At 44.6% G+C, this 23,277-nt stretch overlaps 1 long non-coding RNA gene across 1 annotated transcript; it reads right to left on the reverse strand.

The window, feature by feature from the left end:
- Positions 1 to 8,438: 8,438 nt before the first annotated feature.
- On the reverse strand, positions 8,439 to 21,851 carry LOC142818388 (uncharacterized). Its single transcript, XR_012895880.2, has 3 exons — positions 21,778 to 21,851; positions 15,681 to 15,745; positions 8,439 to 9,212 (listed from the first exon to the last, which is right to left on the reverse strand). It is a non-coding gene; the product is annotated as an uncharacterized LOC142818388 (long non-coding RNA).
- Positions 21,852 to 23,277: the final 1,426 nt, after the last annotated feature.

Consider the following 23,277-nt stretch of genomic DNA (forward strand, 5'->3'; position numbering starts at 1 on the left):
CTAATTACCTTGACGGGTGTAGTAAAAGATCAAGTTAGATACTTAACAACTGAAATGATCCCATTACAATCCTGGCAGATGGAACAGTGGCCAGCACACATTTTCACTATATTCTTCCTCTCATCTTCACTTCTGGGAGACTGAGTACATGGTCTCTTCTAGTTTGCAGTTTGTAAAGGCCCATATCTTTGTGCCTACTTTCAACATATATAACCTAGCCATGCTAACTTAGGGTAGTTGCAGCCTCAGATTGATTATCTCTCTCTGAACTGCTTTAAACATTTCTGGCGTGAAAAGTGTCTTCCTAACAGAGACTGCCTGGGAGAGCCAGCTGAGAGGAGCTAGCCACTTTTGCCCAGCCATTTTTGAAATACATAGTTTATGACATTATTTTCTGAAGTAAAACGCATTATTCAAGTAATGAAATCTGCTCTGCATGCTGCTTCAGCCTGTCGAGTTAGACCTCTGATCTTAAATCAGAAAGTTCCCAGGTATTAAGGAGAGAAGTGAATAAGAATAAATCCGGCCAAAGGTGCGAGCACTGAGTGAACAGGAAGAAACCAAGAACATGAGGTGGAATTGAATAGTATTTCTATTGATTAAAAAAAAATCCCACCTCCAGAACAATAAAATGAAGGGGGAAGGAAAGCCAGCGACCTCAGACTGTAAGCACAGGAAGGCCACCACCCTTGCCACTTGACGGAAAGCACGGAACTTCTAATTTCCCCAGATAAATAACTGAACTAGGCAAACAGACACATGGGCAACACATGCAACCTCTGAGATTTCCTTTGCAAAGAAAAGAAGGTCACTGTGAGTATGTATAGACTACATGGCTCTGTCGCCAGAGCCATGTAAATTAGTTTACTAGACATGCCCAAATGAAGCGGCGATTTAAATAATCGCTGCTTCATTTAAATTAAAATGGCTGCCACGCTGAGCCAATCAGCTGTTTGTCAGCTCAGTGCACTAGTCTGGACGCTCCAGGGTCGACATCAAAGGCATTTGTCGACCGCCCCGGTAAACCTCATCCCACGAGGCATAACGAGGCAATCAACAAATGCCTTTGATGTCGACCGCTCCAGTGACAGAGCCATTTAGTCTAGACATACGCGGTATGTCTGGGACACCACTGCACCCACCCTCTCATCTCATGTTGTCCGCTTGTTCCTTACCAGCTTATTCACACGAAGGGTGCATCTAGAGTACATGACTCCATCGACAGAGCCATATAAAGTAGTTTACTCGGCATAGTCAAAAAAGCGGGGATTTAAATAATCCCCGCTTCATTAAAATAAAAATGGTCACCGCACTGTGCTGGCAATTAGCTGATCTGGCAGTCTAGACGTGGCGTGGTCAACAAGGGAAGCCTTTGTCGACCGCTCTGGTAAACCTTGTTTCACGAGGCATGCTGGAGCAGTTGGCAAAGGCTTCCCTTGTCGACCGTGCCATGTCTAGACTGCCGTGCTGTGCCGGATCAGCTGATTGTCGACACAGTGCGGCAGCCTTTTTTATTTTAATGACAAAGGAATTATTTAAATCCCTGCTTCTTTGACTATGCCGAGTAAACTACTTTACATGTCTCCCTTGACGGAGCCATGTAGTCTAGACGCACCCTAATTGCCCTATCCCAGACAATTGAAGGTTTGTAGGAAAGGTATGCTTAATCAGCACAGTATCAAACAAAATCTCTGGTTATAAATTGATGAGAATCCATGGCAAGGTCAGCACAGCTCCTGTGTTACAGAGATATTCCTGGCCATTGGTATTGCATATTAGTACTGGTACTTCAGGGTTTTGTGATTGGTATATTAGGCTTTCTCTCCCTATCTGGCTGAATCTATGTACTGGGCCCTGAAATATCCTTGTTGCTTGCCTCCTAAACAGTTGCATGTGCTCTAACCCTCAAAAGATCTTTGGCCCCTCTAGTCCTCCACTCCAAAGCTGGGAGAAGCTACACAATTTTCCTGCAGGTTTGAGTATATACAGCTGAATAGAAAGTGGTGGACACTGGAGGGTCTTGAAGTTTTAGGAAAATAAAATGGCACAGTTGCTGTAAAGTTTGGAGATCTGTTGTGCATGCCCTATACCTTGGATCTCATGCTAAAGCTATTGCATACAGAACAGAATTAATTTCAACACAGGAGAAAAGGACTGTGATTGCCCAAAAGGATGCACAGATCAAGTTGATGTTTCATTTGAAATGTTAAGTAATAAAATGACTATTTATAAACTATGTCGTTGCTGGCAAGAATCTAAGTTCCTTTTTGTTAAAACTCATGATGTTCATATAGTTCAATGATTCATTAACAAATGATCATCAATGCCATGGCTGCTCTTCCTGCTTCAGCTATGCACCCAATAAATCATCCTAGAGGGGCTTGCAACCTGTGAACTGTGGGCGGATGTAGCATTCAAGCTGAAAACAATGACACAGAAGTAATGCTCAATGGAGAGCAGCTCAGGGATTAGAAATTATTGTGTACTCTTTTCTTGCAGCAAGCAGAAAGAGTACTTCACTAGCCAGGTTTAGATGGATTTGTCTTTTGGACAGAGGAAAATATAACTTGGGGTTCACACTGAATTTAATATTTTCTGAGTTTCACATGCTTAACCACATCTGTTTCCTCCCACCCACTGCACTCTTGAGCTTTTGAAGACAGGAATAAAATGTCAAGTATAAAGTTTATATTTGAAGTACCAATATAATGGCCATGAATAGCAGACACTGGAAATTAGAGGCCATTGATACTCAATGGGAGACTTTCCTTTGACTTCAGTGGGTTTTGGAGCAGAGGCTAAAAAAGCAAGGGGCAATACATTTAGCATCCATTTGGGATGGATTTTGTGCATTTTCTTCTAATTAGCACCTCATGAGGAGTTCGTTAGGAACACATATAAATGAACTAAGAGCTACTCTTTATTTAAAGATCCTCATGCTTCTCAGTCAGAATCACTTCTTTTGAGGCAGCAGTAAAGGTGCCATCATGTTTTCCAGGAGCAGAGTTTTAATGGGACCCTACTTTGGCTTGAATATAACTATGACAATGGGATCTGATGGACCCTGTTCATAAAGCACCACCTTTGTGAATCCTGTATAATCAGGGTAGACATTAGTGTGGCAATGAAAAAAGAAGTGGGTAAAATAATCTTAGCTCCATGTTCTTTGCATGGGACGTGTATGCACTGTGTTTACCTGTGTTCACTTTTGACCACATTACCAAGTTGTGACGGCACTTTGGGGTTTTCCCGTCTCCTGCACCCCCGTAATGGCATGGACAGACTCCACCAGCCAGTAGAACAGAGGGAGTTTATTGCTTCTCCAGGATACAGCACAGCACAGATGTCATCTGGTTACAGGAACTGGGGCTAAGAGGCCTCAGTGCCCCCCCCCCCCCACTTGAGATGGGGGGTGGCTGGGCCCTAAAATCCCAGCCCCCTCCCTAGCTCCTTCTCCCCTGCTTCCCAGACAGAAACTAACTCACTTTCTTCCAGCCCTGCCCCCCAGCCTGGGGCGGCATTCCACCTTCCTTTGTTTCTCTCCCTGGGGGGTAGCTGGTCGGACAGGTTGAGAGACACTTTTTGCATAATGACTCACCCCCTGCCCTGCTGGGCCATGCTACAGATAGCAGCCAGTGGAGGTCACTAACAACCCACTGCCCAGCATAGCAACCAGCAAGGTACCCCCCACTACGTCACACGAGTATAGCCACGTTTTCAGTTCAATGCAACCTTCAAGGAGATTAATGCAAGAGAACAAGCAAGCAGTCATTACAAAATGGACTGAAAGCTGTTTTTTATCACAGGATTCAGCCCAGAAATATCTCTGTGTGGAACAGGGTTGAGTGAGTTTGCACCAAGAGCTGTGTCATTTCCTCTTTCATGTCATCTTTCAGCTTCCCAAAATGCATGAGATAGTCAAGATTTTGAAATGTTTCCTAATTAGGCTCTAATTACTTCATGTTCTTCTTTTTATCACGTCAATAACTGACCAATCTCCAAGTGCAGGATGGGTCATCAGGTTTTCCTTTTCTGTTCTGTGCTGGTGCTTGCGGGGAGAAGGGGATTTCTGAGCAGTTCAGGAGAGAGTAGGGAGAAAAGGGGTGTGCAGAGGAGATGTTGTAGAGGGACTTCAGCTCTGATCCTCAGCCCAGTCCATACTCATCCCCTTCATTTTTGTCCCTCCCTCCTTTGAAAACATTGTTACACTGACTCCACATCAGCCCCTGAACTGTTGTTCTTGCACTTTCTGCTCAGTTCTTCAAACTGGGGCCCCCGCCAATGCTTGCTTCTCCTTGGGACAGGCCCAGAGAGAAGAGAAAAAGAGATATGTAGAGGCTACAGTTGCCTTCTGTGGCTGGTTTAAACATCACTAAGGAATCAGGGGCAATGGAGGCAAAACACAGACCTGTGGAAGGTGCCCCAAAGAGTTTACAATCTGATTTCTATGGGGCAAATCTAGAAGTGCTTAGTTATCACCTGATATCCTACATACCAACGGTTTCATGGATCCTGCCATGGGGCAGATAGTTCTACTGTCTCCTGGACACTTTCACCCCTTTCTATGAATTCTGAAGCGAGCCCATAACAAGGTAAAGATTCTGCACAGAGGGAGGGAGTTCAATCTGGGGATGCATACTGTTCCTCTTAAGCTCTGTAGGGAGTATGGACAAAGGATAATATGGCCCTCATGTTGTATTTTGTTTTGCATGGAGCCTCCCCTACACATAGCAGCCTGTTGAGAGGCCCCTTCTAGCCCTGTTTCAGTTCTGCACTATATGGGTGCATCTACACAGCGAAGTTATTTCGGAATAATGGCTATTATTCCGAAATAACTATGCAAGTGTCTGCACAGCAATACTATTATTTCAAAATAATTTTGAAATAGTGGATGGCTTATTTCAACTTCTGTAAACCTCATTCTATGAAGAATAGCACCTATTCCCAAACAGTTATTTCGGAATAGGGGCTGTGTAGACAGGGCAACAGCTATTATTACCAGGTGCCCTGCTGGCCACTCTGTCCACACTGAGCCAAACTCAATGCCCCTGCTCCCCAGAGCACTTAAAGCTGCAGCCTCAGCTGAAATGGCTTATAGCTAGCAGGAGGCCCTGACAGTCAGTCCTGAGCCACCCTGCAGCTGCCTGGTCTCACTTTCCCCCCCAAAATGAGCCAGTCTGCTGCTCTCAGCCAGCGCTCCACTGCTCCCAGGGAGCAGACAATTAGCTCCCAGGATTCTGCCAGGGGCTGAGAAGGACTCACATCTTCCTGGTCTGATGCAGAGATCCTGTACCTTATTGAGATTTGGTGGGATGAGACCAACCTCCAGGATCTTCGCACCAGACACAGGAATGCCAATGTCTATGGCCAATGGCCAAGAGCCTGGCCAACAAGGGGCACATCCGCACACAGGCACAGGTGCAGATAACAGTCAAAGAGCTCTGCCGGGAATATGTCAGGACTGGTGAGGGCAGTTCCTGCTCTGGGGCAGAACCCCACACCTGCCCTTATTTTAAGGAGCTGGACCACATCCTGGAGGACTGAGTACCTCTCCCTGGGAGGGAGGAGGGGGACTCCGGGCTTGAGATGCCCGTCATCATCCTTGCAGGGGGGAGAGACGATGAGGTAGAGGAGGTGAAAGAGGAGGAGCCAGTTGAGGCCAGCCTCCTGACCTTTGAGCCAGTACCCGTCCCTGTCTACCAGGTATCGTCTGAGGCCAGGGAAGGAACTTCATGTGAGTGCCATCATATTCCCTGCATCACATCCCCCTGAGTGCTCCTCACTAGGCCTTTGCAGCCCGGGAATAGTGCAGCAGGCCGTGCATGTGGGAGCATGTGTCGCTCTGCTCCTGGCCACACAGCCCCAGCAGGCTGCACAGATGACCCTTGTGCTATTGGCCACAGGGTGTCTGGAGTGGCCTGCCATGCTCATGACTCCAGGGTGGGACAGGTGGGACTCCCTCCACAAGCCACCTCTAGAAGGAGGCTGGGGAAATTGACACACACACTCAGCAGTCCTGCACATGGCTCACAGGCATGCCCACACTCTCTGGGCAGTACCCATTGGTCAGGGCGCACATGGCCTTGCTCCAAGCACGTTGAGTTTAAATGAGCTGAGAACTGTTGCTCTCAGCTCACAGATGAAGGCTAGGCTTCAGGCACAGAGTTCCCTGGGATGACTGACCATCTCTCTTTATTCTCCACAGCTGGAGCAGCTGAGAGATGGGGGAGGGCGACACCACCCAGAAAAGCCTCCTTGTCCCAAAGCATATGCAGGCACCAGAGAGTCATGTATGAGTTCCAGAGGGAGCATTTTGCAGCTCTCTGATCCCTGGAGCAGACCATCAACCACAGGCTCCAGGAGGACATCCAGCTGTGGCGAGACACCAGGTGGGAGTTGTTGGATCAGGGCCACTCCCTGTGCACAGCTGTGCATTCCTTCATTGTCAGCATGATGCCTGCTCCTGCCTCTGCTCCCACTCCTGCTGTTGCTGTAGCTCCTCCTATTCCCCCTCCACCTCCCACTTCTCCCTCAACATCCTCCCCCATGGATGCCAAGGCCCCCGCACCTGTGGTGGTGGGATCAGCAGAGCCAAGTGTCACTCCCAGCCTTAGCCCTGAGCCTCACCTCATCCTTCCTCCTCCTGCCAGCTCCCTTCTTCCCCTCCAATGTTCTCATCCCCTCTCCCCCCTCTCTCCTTACGTAGTGAATACAAGCAGAGAGAGGGTAAGTTTAGAAGATAGGATACACAAAGAACAAGTTAAAAATCACTTAGGAAAGTTAGATGTCAGCAAGTCACCAGGTCCTGATGAAATGCATCCCAGGATACTCGAGAAGCTGATAGAGGAGGTATATGAGCCTTTAGCTATGATCTTTGAAAAATCATGGCAGACCGAGGAGATTCCAGAAGACTGGAAAAGGGCAAATATTGTGCCCATCTATAAAAAGGGGAATAAGAACAACCCAGGAAACTACAGACCGGTCAGTTTAACATCTGTCGCAGGAAAGATAATTGAGCAGGTAATTAAGGAAATCATATGCAAACAGTTGGAAGGTAATAAAGTGATAGGGAATAGCCAGCATGGGTTTGTGAAGAACAAGTCATGCCAAATTAATCTGATAGCTTTCTTTGATAGGATAATGAGCCTTGTGGATAAGGGAGAAGCGGTGGATGTCATATACCTAGACTTTAGTAAGGCATTTGATAGGGTCTCGCATGATATTCTTATTGATAAACTAGGCAAATATAACTTAGATAGGGCCACGATAAGGTGGGTGCATAATTGGCTGGATAACCGTAGTCAGAGAGTTGTTGTTAACGGTGCTAAATCCTGCTGGAAAGGGATAACAAGTGGAGTTCCGCAAAGGTCTGTTTTGGGACCCGTACTGTTCAATATCTTCATCAATGATGTAGATATTGGGATAGAGAGTACGCTTATTAAGTTTGCAGATGATATCAGACTGGGTGGGGTTGTAATTTCTTTGGAGGATAGGGACATAATTCAAAATGACCTTAGCAAGTTAGAGAAATGATCAGAGGTAAACAGGATGAAGTTTAATAAAGAGAAATGCAAAGTGCTCCACTTAGGAAGGAACAATCAGTTCCATACATACAAGATGGGAAGCGACTGTCTAGGAAGGAGCATGGCGGAAAGGGATCTAGGGGTCATAGTGGACCACAAGTTGAATATGAGTCAACAGTGTGATGCTGTTGCAAAAAAAGCAAATATGATTCTAGGTTGTATCAACAGGTGTGTTGTAAGCAAAACTCGTGAAGTCATTCTGCCGCTCTACTCTGCACTAGTTAGGCCTCAGCTGGAGTACTGTGTCCAGTTCTGGGCACCACATTTCAAGAAAGATGTGGAGAAATTGGAAAGGGTACAGAGAAGAGCGACAAGAATGATTAAAGGCCTAGAGAACATGACCTATGAAGCCAGGCTTCATGAACTGGGCTTGTTTAGTTTGGAAAAAAGAAGATTAAGGGGGGACATGATAGCGGTTTTCAAATATCTAAAAGGGTGTCACAAGGAGGAAGGAGAAAATTTGTTCCTCTTGGTTTCTGAGGACAGGACAAGGAGTAATGGGCTTAAAGTGCAGCAAGGGAGGTTTAGATTGGACATTAGGAAAAAATTCCTAACTGTCAGGGTGGTCAAATATTGGAATAAATTGCCAAGGGAGGTGGTGGAATCTCCCTCTCTGGAGATATTTAAGAACAGGTTAGATAGACATCTGTCAGGGATGGTGTAGACGGAGCGTGGTCCTGCCTTGAGGGCGGGGGGCTGGACTCGATGACCTCTTGAGGTCCCTTCCACTCCTATGATTCTATGATTCCTTCCCTCTCCCAGGTTCTTTCCCCAGTCTCTCCCCAGTTTCTTTGACCCCCAAATAAAAAATATAGACTTTGTAGGGTTTTTTTAAGTTTGGTTTATTTTGCTAGCAGGGAAGGCAGAAGGAAGAGGTTGTTGGAGGAAAGGTAGTGAAAGGCAAAGTAGAAGCCCCTACTGGGGCCACCCAGGGAGGGTGTCACTGGGGCCCCGGGGAGAAACTCTCTCACAGAGCCTTCCAGATATGCATGGCTCCTGATGAGCCTGCCAGATGGCAACAGTGTGCAGCTGTACGAAAGATCTGCCAGTGCGATCAGCTTCTAACCCCCACCCTGGCAGGAATGCCTTGCTCCCTGAAGTCCAGCTGGTGTCTTCAAATGGCTGAAGTCATCCTCAGTGACCATGCGGGCCCTGCTGAGGCTAGCATTGTACCGTTCTTGAGAGGGGTTGAGGTGGCTGCTGTAGGGCTTCATGAGCCAAGGCAGGAGGGGGTAGGCTGCATCCCCCCCACCAGGCAGATGGGCATATCCATGTCCTCCTCCCTGATGGTGTGGTTGGGGAAAAAATTCCATCATGCATCTTCTGGAACACACTAGCATTCCTAAGGACACATGAGTCATGTGATTTTCCCGACCACCCGACACAGATGTTGGTGAACTAGCCCCAGTGGTCCATCATGGCCTGCAGACCCACTAAAAAGTATCACTTCTAGTTGATATAGAGAGATGCCCAGTGGTCAGGGGTCTGGATAGGGATGAGTGTGCCCTCCATAGCTCAACCCCACCCCGCACAGTTGGGGAAGTCCATATCAGCAAAACCGGTGATGATGGTGTCCACATTGCCAATGCAGATGACCCTGTGCAGCAAGATGGTGTTGATCGCTCTGACCTGCAGAAGGAGATGAACAAACAGAGAATCACAAGGGTGCCAGGGCCCTTGGGAGTTCCCCCATTCCATCCCCCGCATTTTCCCTCCCCCCCACTCACCCCAATTCCTTGCAAGGCTTTGTGAAGCAGGACTGAAAAAACATCTTGGGGACGGGGCTTGCAACCCCCCCCCACCCATTTTCTCTTGGGAAGCCCATTCCTTCAATCCACCCCCCTCCTGGGACAATAGCCGGAGAATGCCATATCTACATGATCAGGGCCCCGATGGTTGATCTCCCCACACCGAACTGGTTCCCCATGGATCTGTTGATATGCATTTTAGTAGTTAAATTCTTGGACTGTCATTGCTCATGAAAAGTGCTGTCACATGGGTAGAAATCGGGTAAATATTGCATTTTATTAATATCAGCAGAACTGACTTAAATGGGGCCTGTGTGTTGTGTAGTCTTGCCTTAATCTTTGTATTCATTCCTGTCAGTGTGAGAGAAGCTATTTGTATATATTTGCTTGCATATGCAACCACACTTAAGTTGAGTCCCTCAGCATGTTCTGTAAGTATCAGTGTGGTCCCTGGGGCTTCCAAAGTTGAGTTGCCCTAGCTCATCCCTGACAGGTGTCTGTCTAACCTGGTCTTAAATATCTCCAGTGATGGAGATTCTGCAGTCTTAATAGGCAATTTATTCCAGTGTTTAACCACCCTGACAGGCAGGAAGTTTTTCCTAATGTCCAACCTAAACCTCCGTTGCTGCAATTTAAGCCCATTGCTTCTCATCCTAACCTCAGAGGCCAAGGAAAACAATTTTTCTTCCTCCTCCTTATGATACTCTTTTAAATACTTGAAAGCTGCTCTCATGTTCCTTTTCGGTCTTCTCTTTTCCAAGGTAAATAAGGCCAATTTCTTTAGCTTTGCCTCATATCTCATGTTCTCTAGACCTTTCATCATTTGTGTTGATCTTCTCTGGGCTTTCTCCAGTTTCCCCACGTTTCCTAAAATGTGGCGCCCAGAACTGGACATGATATTCCAGCTGGGGCCTAATGTAGATGGCTCATTCCCTGCCTAGGGGGATGTGAGACTGGGCGGGTTAATTTCCAATCCTCCTGTTTATTCTTTTCCTAAGCCAGGAGGGCACAGTAGTTCTGATGGGGGCTCTACAGGAAGGCAGCCCACACTGCCCCCTTCCTGAAACCTTGTGCAGGTGTTAAACAGCTGTCCAGCCCACCCTAGAGGTGACTGCATTTCAGCGTGCCTGAAGCAACACTGCACCGGCAATGGACAGGAGAATGGTTCCTGGGCATGGCTTGCTTATGACTGCTTCAGTCCCATGGATGGGCCTCAGCCTCTTTCCTTCCACTCCCCTGCTTTGCAATGGGGCTGTAGACTCTGGGGGAGAGGGATGTAGGCAGGCAGAGGTGTCTCCCTGCAGCAGATGTAGACACGTCTCTGTATTAATCATTCTCTCATTGAAGTTTTTAGCTTTGTAGTGAATCCTTTTACATGGAAACTTTGTATTACGTCTTGGTAGAACAGTCCCTAGGACAAGTGAGGCAGAGACTGTCCATGTGGGGTGAAAGAGGTGGGAATGGATAAGGTGGAAGGTGACACCTCTGGGCAGTTGCAAAGGTTGGAGAGGGGATGGAAGCCAGATCCAAGATCAATGAGCCCTGTGAAGTGGGCCCATTGAAAGGAGACTTGATCTGTGGATGCCTTGGGGGTCTGCAGCAAGGGCCTGCTTTGGGAAGCCCCCTCTTTGGAGGTGAATGTGGCAGCACTGAGACACCACCCAGAAGCAGGTGTCACAGACGCTAACTGCAGATTCATGGGATGGCTCTCTCAGATCTTCACATGCATAAGATGATAGATCTGCAGGAGGAGGGGCAGTGGCATAGTGAGGGGGCCGGAGGGGTCAGTTGCCCCTGGGCACCATGCTAGGGAGGCTCCAATTTAATCCCATTCTGCTCCCTCTGTTATCCCTTCATTTCATGTACTCCTATTCCGCCCGCCACTGGCAGCTGGAGTCTCCTCCCCGCCTCTCTGTTCTGAGCCCGACCCTGCTCCAAGCCTGACACTCCTCCATCTCCACTGGAGGGTTAGTGCATGCGGGAGCCTGGCCCCAAACTGTAAGGGGTGGGGGAAGATGCTGTGCACCAGGTTTGGGGCCGTGCCACATGGCGGATGGGGGGGATGCAAATTATTTCCTTTGCCCCCGAGCGCATAACACCCTCGCTACGCCTCTTACGGGGGGTCCCTTTAAGCACGAGCCTCAGATAGCCTCAAGCAGCAGCCACACAAAGTAACTACTGACTTGATGCCCTGTCTGAACTGGTTCTGGGTGGCCTTAAATGCGATTTCAGCATCCAATCAGTGTAGATGCATTATTTTGAAATAGCTCAGCACTACTTCAATGAGTATTTTGTGTGTAGATGTGGTATTTCAAAATAAGCTACTTCAGAAGATCTCTTCGGCTGTGTCTAGACTGGCAAGTTTTTCCGCAAAATCATCTGCTTTTGCGGAAAAACTTGCCAGCTGTCTACACTGGCTGCTTGAATTTCCGCAAAAGCACTGACGATCTCATGTAAGATTGTCAGTGCTTTTGCCGAAATCCTATGCTGCTCCCGTTTGGGCAAAAGTCTTTTTCCGAAAAACTTTTGCGCAAAAGGGCCAGTGTAGACAGTAGAGATTTGTTTTCCGCAAAAAAGCCCTGATCGCAATAATGGCGATAGGGGCTTTTTTGCGGAAAAGCGCACCTAGATTCGTCGTGGACGCTTTTCCGCAAAAAGTGCTTTTGCAGAAAAGCGTCCTGTCAATGTAAACGCGCTTTTCCGAAAATGCTTTTAACGGAAAACTTTTTCGTTAAAAGCATTTCTGGAAAATCATGCCAGTCTAGACGTAGCCTTCCAGAATAGCTTATTCCAAAATAAACGTGCAGTGTAGATATACCCTCTGAAAGTCAGTCTCTTGCTCTAGGTTGTTGCATATTATTATTCTCTTTGACCTCTTTCCTACCTCAGATTTCAAAAGTCACCTCAAATATCATTCGCAATTAATACTTTTAATGAGAAAACAAGATTGCAGATGTTATAACAACTAAGGAAAGGATCTAGCCACAAAGTTAATTGTGGATCCTGCTGCAGGCTAGGAAGGGAGCAGTCACTTACTTACACTCATCCTGACTCAAAGACAAATTTCTTTACAAAAAGCTAGAGGTTTGAAATTCCTGTGCTGGCTGTGACACTGACTAATTCTCAGCAATGTTCTCTCTATTGTTAGCAGGATCAACACAGTACAAAGAGGTTCATAAAGACTGGCAGATATTGGTTTTGTAAGTAAATCTTAATTCTCCTCCCTGAAAGTAAGGTTGATTGAAGGAGTAGGGAAAGAAAATTTCCCTTTTTACTCAGAAATATGACCTCAATAAAAATCAGCATGCAGCAATGGCTTCTTTTTGGGGCCATTATAAAGGGAAAACATATCCGTGACCACAAAAACAAATATAAATGAGCAAAGGTGAAAGTACTCAGTAAGAAATGAATGCCGGTTCCCTTAGCGATTTTTATTACAATGGAAAACATTTCTATTCCTGGAAAAGGAGTACAAAATAAATCCTCTCTCTGAGACATTTTGTAGGTATAGGAAATCAGCTAATTCTTCTACATTGCCATAATCAGTGCTCTCAAAAGGCGTTTTTGTGTGTGCTGGTGTTTTAAAAGTAACAAGCTATTATAAGACTGCTCTGATATACAGTACATGAAATCTAGGAGTTTGTGTGCATCACTGAAAAATATAAACATTTCTCTTCTTCTAGCCAGCGAGCTAGGGAATATGTTTATTACTTGTTTTTTTCCCTATAGGTTGCTAAATAAATGTTTATATTGTAGTAGCATGTAGCAATAAATCCAAGTACATTCACAGGTGCTGATTTAATGCTCTTATATTAGCAGAGTTCTAGTAGTATAAAGATTTGTTCAATTGCCCAATTTCTTGCAGTGCTGGGGTGCTTGATTTACAAACCAGTGGCCTGAAAGGAACACATTGGCTGTGTCTACACTGGGCTACTTATTCCAGAAAATCAGCCGCTTTTCCGGAATAAGCTATAAGCTGTCTACACTGGCCCTTGAATTTCCGGAAAAGCAACGATGCTCTAGTGTACAAAATCAACCGCTATTCCGGAAAAACTATTCTGCTCCCGCTCGGGCATAAGTCCTTATTCCGGAACACTGTTCTGGAAAAGGGCCAGTGTAGACAGCCCAGTAGTCTTTTCTGGAAAAAAGCCCCGATCATGAAAATGACGATTGGGGCTCTTTTCCGGAAAAGCGCGTCTACATTGGCCACAGACGCTTTTCTGGAAAAAGGTTTTTTCCAGAAAAGCAGCCTGCCAATGTAGACGCTCCTTTTCCGGAAAAACTGAAAATGGACTAGTATTCCGTTTTAAGCATTTCCGGAAATTCGTGCCATTGTAGACACAGCCATTGTAACAACTGAATTTTAGAGATCTTTGTGTGGCTTTCCTCCAATAGAGATTTCACAAATAAATTTCACAGTAACAATTCATTATGGTCAAATCATTATCTTAGTAAATAATGGGAGAGAATGGATGGAAAGAGAAGGCCCATGTGAAATATTTATCGATGAAGCATCACCTCATTCAAATGCCCAGAAAATGCCCAATGCATCTAATTTAATTTAAACACTTTTCATGTTGTTATTGTCCCATGTAGAGGACTTACCCTCAATCCCTTAATGGAGGATGCAGTACACAGAATGGAACTTCTGTATATTTTGTATAACTCCTGCTGCTGCAGCCTTAGATTATGATTCAGCAAAGTACTTAAACACATTCTTAATTTTAAGCACGTTTAATTCTCACTGAAGTGAATAGGATTCAAGCAGAAGCTCAAATGCTTGTTTATAGTTAGTACAATCTTGGTTCTCAGTATAGTCATAGTACTCTCCCTTCCCATTCATTTCAGTGGGTCTTTATGATGCAGTCAGCATCTTGCAAAATTGGGCCAGTTTCTCTTGTCTCCTGTAACACAAGACAGCTGCTGCTAATTCAGCCACTACAGAAATGATACATTAATCTTTGCTTAATCTCATACCCGACAGCTTTACAGCCCAACAGGAAAGCAAGCTAAACAGGTTCCCAATAATTGAACAGAAAAAAGCTTTGTTTCATCACATACATTTGTGTAACACAGCTGGTGTTCTGACCATATATTCAGTACTGTATTAATGTAATGGAAAGAATGCTATGCAATATAAGATTGATTTAGCTACAAATTCTCAAAATATATTTCTGTTAATAAAGTATTTATTTAAAACCATTTTAATTTATTTTAAAATCTGTTTTAATATTGTTTGCTTCTCACAGAAAATAACAACAAACTATACGAAGTGGTTTCTGGACACACAAAATGCTTCCAACTTGACAAGATGTGACTCCAGACACAATGCAAGATTGGAATGACAGAACAAGCTCTAATTATATTTTAGACAATGAAAGCTTAGGTCTGCTGGTGCCTTTTATAAAAGGCACTAGCCATGTTGCTCAGGTCTTTAACTGAAGGGGTATTTTTGGTTTTTGGGGGGGTTTTGGGGAGAGGGGGAATAAAAAAATGCACCTGCTTTATTTCAATAGCTGTATTTTTTTAAAATGAAGGAAAATGAAGGCTGGAGTGAGAGTTCAGGGGCAAGGGGTGGGTGGCTTAGTGCAGAGGGTTGAGAGGTGTGGGGGGCTCAAGGTAGGGGGTGGAGACCTGAGGGCAGGAGGAAGAACCTGGGGGTGCAGAAATCAAGGCAGGTGGGAGATGCAGGACTCAGGACAAAGGGCTCAGGACAGCGGGCTACGAGATGGGGGCGATAATGGGGCCACCTGTGACAGCGAGGATGGTGCTGCTCTGGCGGTGGCTCTTCCTAGGGGACATGGCAGTACACCCTAGCCAGCAGCTCCTCCCAAGGAGCCAGGGCTATACGCTCTGGAGGGTAGCTCCTCCTGGGAGCAGAGGATCTGGCTCTGCATGCTATTGGATAGAGGTTGGGATTCTACAGGCAGGACCCAGTCTCCAGTTCTACTGTGCTCTGCAGCACGTAGCCTGTCAGGGCGGCAGTCCCTGGCTTGCTGACCCCGCAACCTCAGCCTGTCTTGGGGAGACAGAGTCCTGCTCACCTGGGATAGACTGCTCCGAAAGGAACCTTGCTTGGGGCAGTGCCCCCTCCCCTCATCCTACAGCCTTTTTAGGGGCTGCTCCAGAGGGCTGGCCAGGTTCCACTGGCTGTCCCTGGCCTTCAGGGCCCCCTGCAGCCTGCAGGCTCTCTGGGGGAGCTAGACTCTGGGGGTTGCCTCTGGCCTCCAGTGACCCCCCCCCCCGTGGCTCGCAGGCTGTGGAAGGTGATAGGCCCCCCTTTCTCCAGCAGTCCCTTCCCCATGTTTACTGGAAGCTGCATATCAAATGTGGTGGTCCTAGCTCTTACAGTTTAGGTGGAGATCTTGAAGAAACAGGAATACAGACAGATGGGCTGGCAGACAGAAACACTCTCTAAAATATAGAAACAGATTAGGATTACTTTCATGGAAGAACAGAATCAACATTCACTCAAAAATCAACATACTGATAATGTGTGATTCAGAAGTAAGTTAAGCTGCCATTCACTACAGCAAGCTTTTGTTTACACATGGGATGTTCTGAAATAGAGGACCAAGTTCAAGTCCCAATCAGTGGCGTAGCGAGGGGCGGCTGTGGGGGAGGGGCGATCAGGGGGGAAGGGCGGTTGCCCCCAGCACCACGCTAGGAGGGCACCAATTTAGTCCCCCTCCACTCCTGCTGTCATCCCTTGGTTTGCCAGCTCCTCCTCTGCCCACTGGTGGTGCCTTGAGCCTTTGCCCTTCCTTTCCGTCTCCAGCCCGACCCTCCTCCATCTTCACCGGTGGGATAGTGCATGAAGGGGCTTGGCCTCAAACTGGAGAAATTGGGGGAAGACATGGTATAAGCTCCCCCTCCCAGGGTCAGGTTCAGCCATGTGCCAAGTTTGGGGCTCCACTGTGCTGCGGCGGCGGGGGGTGGGCAAAATTTTGCCTTTGCCCCTGGGTGCATAACACCCTTGCTATACCTCTGGTCCCAATTCAGGATGGGACATGCTCTAATCCTTAATACATGCTCCAGTCCTTTAGGCATGAATGAAACATGATCACAGGCTTAAGTATGTGTGGAAGTTTTGTTCTGAATAGGTAAGAACTTAAGACCTTGCTTAATGGCACACTTTCTTGAATCAGTGCCCCTGAACAGAATTTGACCCACTCTGATATTGCACTAAAGTATTCTGACATGTTGGTGATATATATATTGCATCACATGCCCCAGACTGCTATAGTATGAAATAAAAAAGCAAATTTAAAATAATGTGACAGACTTAACTCTGCACTCCCTTGCTTTTGTCAGTAAAAACTGATCTTGTAACTAATTTGAATTTTATCTATAATCTTTTACAGTTGACAGTTGATTATCTTAACCAGAAGGCAGTTATAAGATGAGATAAATAGTTTGCTTCCAAAATGAGTCTACATAGTTTCCCCATCACCTAGGTATATTGTGGATGAATGCCTGGAATCCAAGAAAAAACATAGTCAAGTCCTGAGGGGAAATGTTTTATGCTTCAAAAGGATTTTCACTTCACAGATGAGAGGGGAGGACTTTATCCTAAACAAAACAAGTTATCTGCTTCAGACTGTTCATAATCTCATGTCAGCGGACTGTCTCATAGCCATAACTGACAGATATGCAAAGGTAACAAGTTGAATATAAAAATAGTCTAAAGCATGCGTATGGGGGGGGGGGTGGGAAGAGTCTGCAAAAAAGGTCTTTTCTTGCATTCCTAAGACTGTGTCTACACTACCACTTTCAGCAATAAAACATTAGTTGCTCAGGGGTGTGAAAAAACACCCTGTTTGGCAGCAAGGATACATCTACACAGTGGGGCTATTTTAGGATACCGGAAATATCCCAAAATAGCTATCCTGTGTCTTTTGAACGGGCCCACTATTTCTAGATAGTGCATCGGCCATTTTGAGACCTATTTCGGCATCCTTGTAGCCCTTGTTCCACAAGGGTTAAGGGATGTCTCAAAAAAGCATGTCATTTCAAAATTTGATGCTGTGTAGATGCACCAAATTTTGAAATACACTGTTTGGAAATTCAATCGAAATAAGATATGCAATTTGCATAGCACAAATTGCATATCTTATTTTGTCTTTAAGGTGCTATTTAGATGTACCCCAAAAGTTTTAGCACAGAAAAGCACCAGCATAGACAGTGCTTTATCACCAGGAGCTACCACTGTTCATTTGGGGTGGGCTTTTCCTGGTCACTGGGAGAGCACTCCTCTGGCCATAAAGAGTTGAGCTGGCAACAGTGTTGTAAGGTGAGAAGTGCAGACACATTCTACTCACCCAGGATTTCTGTTGGAGTGATGCCTGAGCAGGAGCATGATCAGCATGAGATTATCCGATTCTAGAAACGATGCTACTACTGCAAATTGCAAAGATGCAAACAAACTAAGACAGGGTCACTTGATATTTGTTCTGCCAATTTATGGCTTGTTAGGAGCCCAGAGGCTCCCGTTATTTGCTTAACATGGAGAGGAAAGCTGCCATTTAACAAAGTGGTGTGACCCATAAGACTGCAGGCTTGAGTTGATTCACCAGGCTTCTGAGCAACTTCAGGGCACTCTGCCAGCACAGGTCTGATAATCTAACAGATCGAATGGACAGCTGAAAGACTCTTTGGGTAGAATGGGTTCCACATCTCATTCAAGAGGATCCCATTCTACATCCCACTTAAGCATATGGGTGTGGCCAGGAGAAAGTGGAAACTGGACACAGTGTTTCTACCAAAAGTTATTACTGGCTGCTGGAATGGCTCCTTATCAGGAGAGTTGAAAATGACAGCTGTCCTCAAGACTGCTCTGACTTACACTGGAGGCCAAAGTGGTCCATAGCTTACTTCAGAATTGAGAAGCTGCAAAGGTGGTATAAAGTCATTTCAGTGTTCCCTTAGATACAACACCCCGCTCAGTATCTTTGTGTGACATGGCTGTCAGCTTTCAGTATGATTTAAAAGTGTTAAGTTGAAAACTCAAAAAATGAAGTTCTGGGGGTGGATTCTCAAAGGTTATGTGGCCAAGAAGCCTTTCTCCTTAGATCACTAGAGTAAGGCCAATCTGGACTGTTACCATCTGATGACTGTGTTGGGTTGTTTCAAAGGAGTTAATGGCCTGTCCAAATATGGTTCAAAGATTTTGCCATCCCTGTTAGCATGCACTGAAATCCTGGTTGACAGGCCAGACACAGGGTCCTAGGAAATGATTTGGTCATAAAGAGTGACCTAACCTTTCATCCCTTAGAGGTAATAGATCCAACTCAAATCAGATCATCTGGTGCAGGCGCACTGATAAATGAGGGTTGAGGTAGCTTGCATTACAATTTGGCTACGTCTAGATTGCATCCCTTTTTCGTAAAAGGGATGCAAATTAGACGTATCGCAATTGCAAATGAAGCGGGGATTTAAATCTCCCCCGCTTCATTAACATAAAAATGGCTGCCGCTTTTTTTCGGCTTGGAGCTTTGCCGGAAAAAAGCGCCAGTCTAGACGTGGATCTTTCGGAAAATAAAGCCTTTTCCGAAAGATCCCTTATCCTTTAGTTTAAGAGGGATAAGGGATCTTTCGGAAAAGGCTTTATTTTCCGAAAGATCAGCGTCTAGACTGGTGCTTTTTTCCGGAAAAGCTCCGAGCCGAAAAAAAGCGGCAGCCATTTTTATGCTAATGAAGCGGGGGAGATTTAAATCCCCGCTTCATTTGCAATTGCGATACGTCTAATTTGCATCCCTTTTACGAAAAAGGGATGCAATCTAGACGTAGCCCTCGTGTCTTGTGTTGCTCTCCCTTAGGGTGGCTAAATTAATTTCATTTTCCACTGTCATATATATGGCATCTTTCATCAATACAATGGGGTAACTTCTGCCCTGATGCATGCAGATGTCAGACCATGAGATACATGTTGCACAGGAGTGTGCAAAATATGGCTCAATGCTTGCTTACTTTTTTTTAAAAAGAAATATACTAAAAATGGAAAAGGGTTGATGATAAAAATGGAAACTGAGTACTTAGTGCAAGTGGTCCTGGTGACAGCTTTTGCAGTGCCTAGGGCTGAAACCTCTTTAAACTTGGGCAATCTGAAATCTCCAAGGTATTTGGATAAGAAATACAACTCAAACAAACTGGTAAAGGGATATCTGAAGCAGAATGAGCTAAGCCTGCCTGGCATTATTCAAGATTAGCTTGTGTATGCAGACACACAGCTAGACTGTTTGCACAAATGAGAACCAAATTGCTAGCCTTGCAGAATATAAAGTCAGTGGAGCAAAGCGATATCCATATTATCTGAAGAGTTACTCAATCTAAGACTGGCTGTCACTTCTTTTCAATGGGATCTAGGTAGCCACAGAATAAGAGCCCCGTGGAGCTTTGTTGTGTGGTTAATATAATGGAGATTGCCTATCTCCTAGAACTGGAAGGGACCTTGAAAGGTCATCGAGTCCAGTCCCCTGCCTTCACAGCAGGACCAAGAACCATCCTTGACAAATAATTCAATTTATTTAATTAATTATATTTAAAGTATTACATTTATTTAGTTCAATTTATTTTAGATCTAAAGGAAACCAGGACTCTCCAGAGAGACTTAATCACTTTCTTATTTAACACGCTTTAAGCAGTTAATATAGATGTTTAAATTTTACAAGCCTTAAAAACAATTACTATGCAATTTAAACCTTAAATTTAAAAGCAATTAACAGAAGGTCTACTATAATACAATAATAAATCCTAGTTCACTTACACTTCATTCATATTCTACTACAGTACCAGGCAGGAGGATGTGGTTCCTTTGATTCCCACCTGTCAGAACTCCATGCCCTATCATAGACAGTGTGAAAGGCTTATTTCTTCTAGTCACAATGAGCAGGACATGTGGGTGAATCCTGCTCCCTCCCCCCCATTGATTCTTCTTATTAAGCCCATTTTATAACAAAGCAAGACTTGGTCGTTATAATAATATTTACCAATTGATTATGTATTATGTAAGATGCCTAAAATATTCAGTGCCCTATTTGGGGTACATTCTGCCACTCAGGATGTTGCAAAAACTAGGTGCATAATTGACAGTTTTATAGATTTATCTGTAATTTTTGCTTATCAGAAACAGAAGTACCAGTACAAGGTTGCTTGTCGTGTGTTCTTGATGTGGTCTCACATACCATGTTTAATCTACATTATTATGCAAAACATTCCTGCCTCTCAAAGCTTCCCCTGGGCCTTGCCTGCATGCTTATGTGCACCAGACTTGAGACAGGCCTGGGTTTGGCTTTTTAGAGATCCGCACTGTAGTCAACACTGACATTACAATTTATGGTCAAGGCAGGGCTGTCCAAGCTCCCCTACCAAGCCAAAAACTTGTCTCTCTCACCAAGGGAAGTTGGTCCAGGAAAAGCTATTATCTCACCCACTTTGTCACTGTAAAGGGTGTTTTGAGGACTTGGATCCTGTTATAGGTATTTCTTCCTGGTACTGAGCACACTTTGTTTCCATTGTACTCAATGGAAGTTTAGGATGTTCAATTTTCAGAGAGGGCCACTGGCAAAAAAGGATATGGTAGTTCACCTATGATGTTGGGGGCGCAAATGAAGTTTGCATCAGTATTTTTAGCATTTTCCAGAATTGTTGTGAAGCTGTCCCAAGAAGAAAAATTATAGTGACAAGCAGCAAAGGCACTTTCTGGTGCCAACGGGTAAAGAGTTAATAATGCAGATTCACACACATGCTGCAAGAACTACAAAGGCAGCTGTGCTAGATACTAGAGGGCAGGCTGGGAGAAAGCAGGGGTCTGAATCAAGGGGTATAGCTTGAGTTTAGGTTTCTTATTTGTTCCATTTCTGATCTTTTATTAAGTCTTGTCCTATGACTGAGATATAAAGTTCTCCTACAAAAAAAGACATGATCATTGTGGTTTGTGTGCTTAGTCACTTTGCCAACCTGCAGGACAGCTAGCAAAACTGCTATTTTTCCTTTTGACATCACTGTTTTGAAAGTATGCATTAATTCAGACTTTTCCATAGCAAAGTTTACACTCTCCACAAAAAACTTCCACCCTGCATAATGGGAAAGTTTAAAACAAACTAATGATATATCAACACCAACAATGACAGAGGTTCACAAAACTTATAAACAAAAATAAAGCTGTTCTTTGAATATAAAAAGGAAGCATGAATGTGATCTGGAAATGGAATATGATTTCTATTAATCAGAGACCAAAAAGAGTCAGGCAATGGTGGATCTAGCTCTAATAGAGAGTATGGTAACTACGTATTTTTCCTTTGGAATTATGGGGTTTAAGTTTTTAGAAGTGCTATTAATATCCATCTTTCTAGCTCATGATGTTTTCATTATGCTTCAGGAGCACACCCAATTCTCCTCCCATTAAATATGAATAATAATAATTAAAGTTAAGGTGAGTTACTCACATCCTGCAGGGTAGAACTGTATACTTGGACCATAAAGTTGGAAATTACATTTTCTCCACCAAGTTATGTTTGGGAAGGTTGCAAAGTCAGGATAAAATCCTGCCCTTATTGTTTTAAGCTGTGCAAGAGAGGAGGAGCTGACTACTAGTTAGAGGGAGTGTCCCCCAGAGTCATTTTGGGACATGAATGCACGGGGCAGTTGGGAACACACACACATTACTGCTTCTCTGAAAGGGAGTAGCATTGCCATTTCTATTCATGCTTATGGATATGTCTTTGCAGGATTGGGGCCATAGAGAGTAAACCTAATATTCCATATCCACTGAATTATTTTTATTACATTAGTAATATAGGACCAGATTGTTCCCATAATAACACAGGAGAAAAGAAGGCTAAGAGGGAATGAAAATTCGAGGAAGATTTTCTCCTGGAGTTTCAGTCACCCTTCTTCTATTAGAGACTGGGTTTATCTCTTCCCAGAACAATCTAGATCTGCCACTGAGGCCCATGTATCCACTGCACTGACTCAATGGATTGATATCAGGGGAATCATCTGGCAAACATGGATTTAAGATTGCAATATAATTTGGACTTTATACTGATCCTGATCCTGTATAAATTGTGAACCAAAGTGGCAACATTAAAGCACATTGTAAGTACTGTATGGTGGAGTATTGGATGTACAAAAGCTCCATTTTACCAACTTTGATAGAAACATGTATTAGCTAATAATAAAAAATAATAATCTGGCAAATATTTTTTGGTAAAAAATTGAAGACTTATTTGTATTTTCTAATAAATTGAATGTCATCCATACAATAAAAGCTCTGAATGTTAGTGTTTAACTGGTAAATTAAATTAGGCTGCAGAGTAAACAACTCATGAATAGGGGACATTCATACTTCTTTTAAAGCTATTGTTTCAGTAGTCTGGCTGCATGCAGACAGCAAAGGACAATACCGCAGAAGTTTACATTTTGAAGGTTATCTCTGCAACCAGAAGGGCTGGAAACTTCATTGTAAAACATGAAAGCATTATGTTTTACAATCCCGACGCTACAAAATAGAGCTAGTTGAAAACATGGAAAAATCAGACATTTTGCAATAATTTTCATTTTATTTTGGTAAAATTTTTGCAATGTACTTTTTCAAATCAGAATCTTGAAATATTTCATTGATCAGTTATAGCTAACGATACAGTTCTGTGATGGAGGTCACAGAAGTAATAGATTCCATGATTTTCTGGGACCTACATGACTTCTTCCAGGGCAGGCCTGGAGCAGCTGTCATCACCCCTTCCCTGACCATTGGAGCAGTAGCTGGGTTGGGTCAGCGCTCTTGGGCTGGAGCAGGGGCAGTCAGCACCTGCTGCAGGAATAGCAATAGAGATGGAGCAGATGTTGGTAGCCAGCTTTGGTACCACTGAAGCAGCAGTCCCTGGGTCACAGGAACAGCAGCTAGTGGCTAGCCCTGCAGGAGCAGCATCCAGAGGTGAAACCCA

The sequence above is a fragment of the Pelodiscus sinensis genome, chromosome Z (genome assembly GCF_052426305.1).
Source record: "Pelodiscus sinensis isolate ZL-2025 chromosome Z, ASM5242630v1, whole genome shotgun sequence".
Classification (NCBI taxonomy): Eukaryota; Metazoa; Chordata; order Testudines; family Trionychidae; genus Pelodiscus; species Pelodiscus sinensis.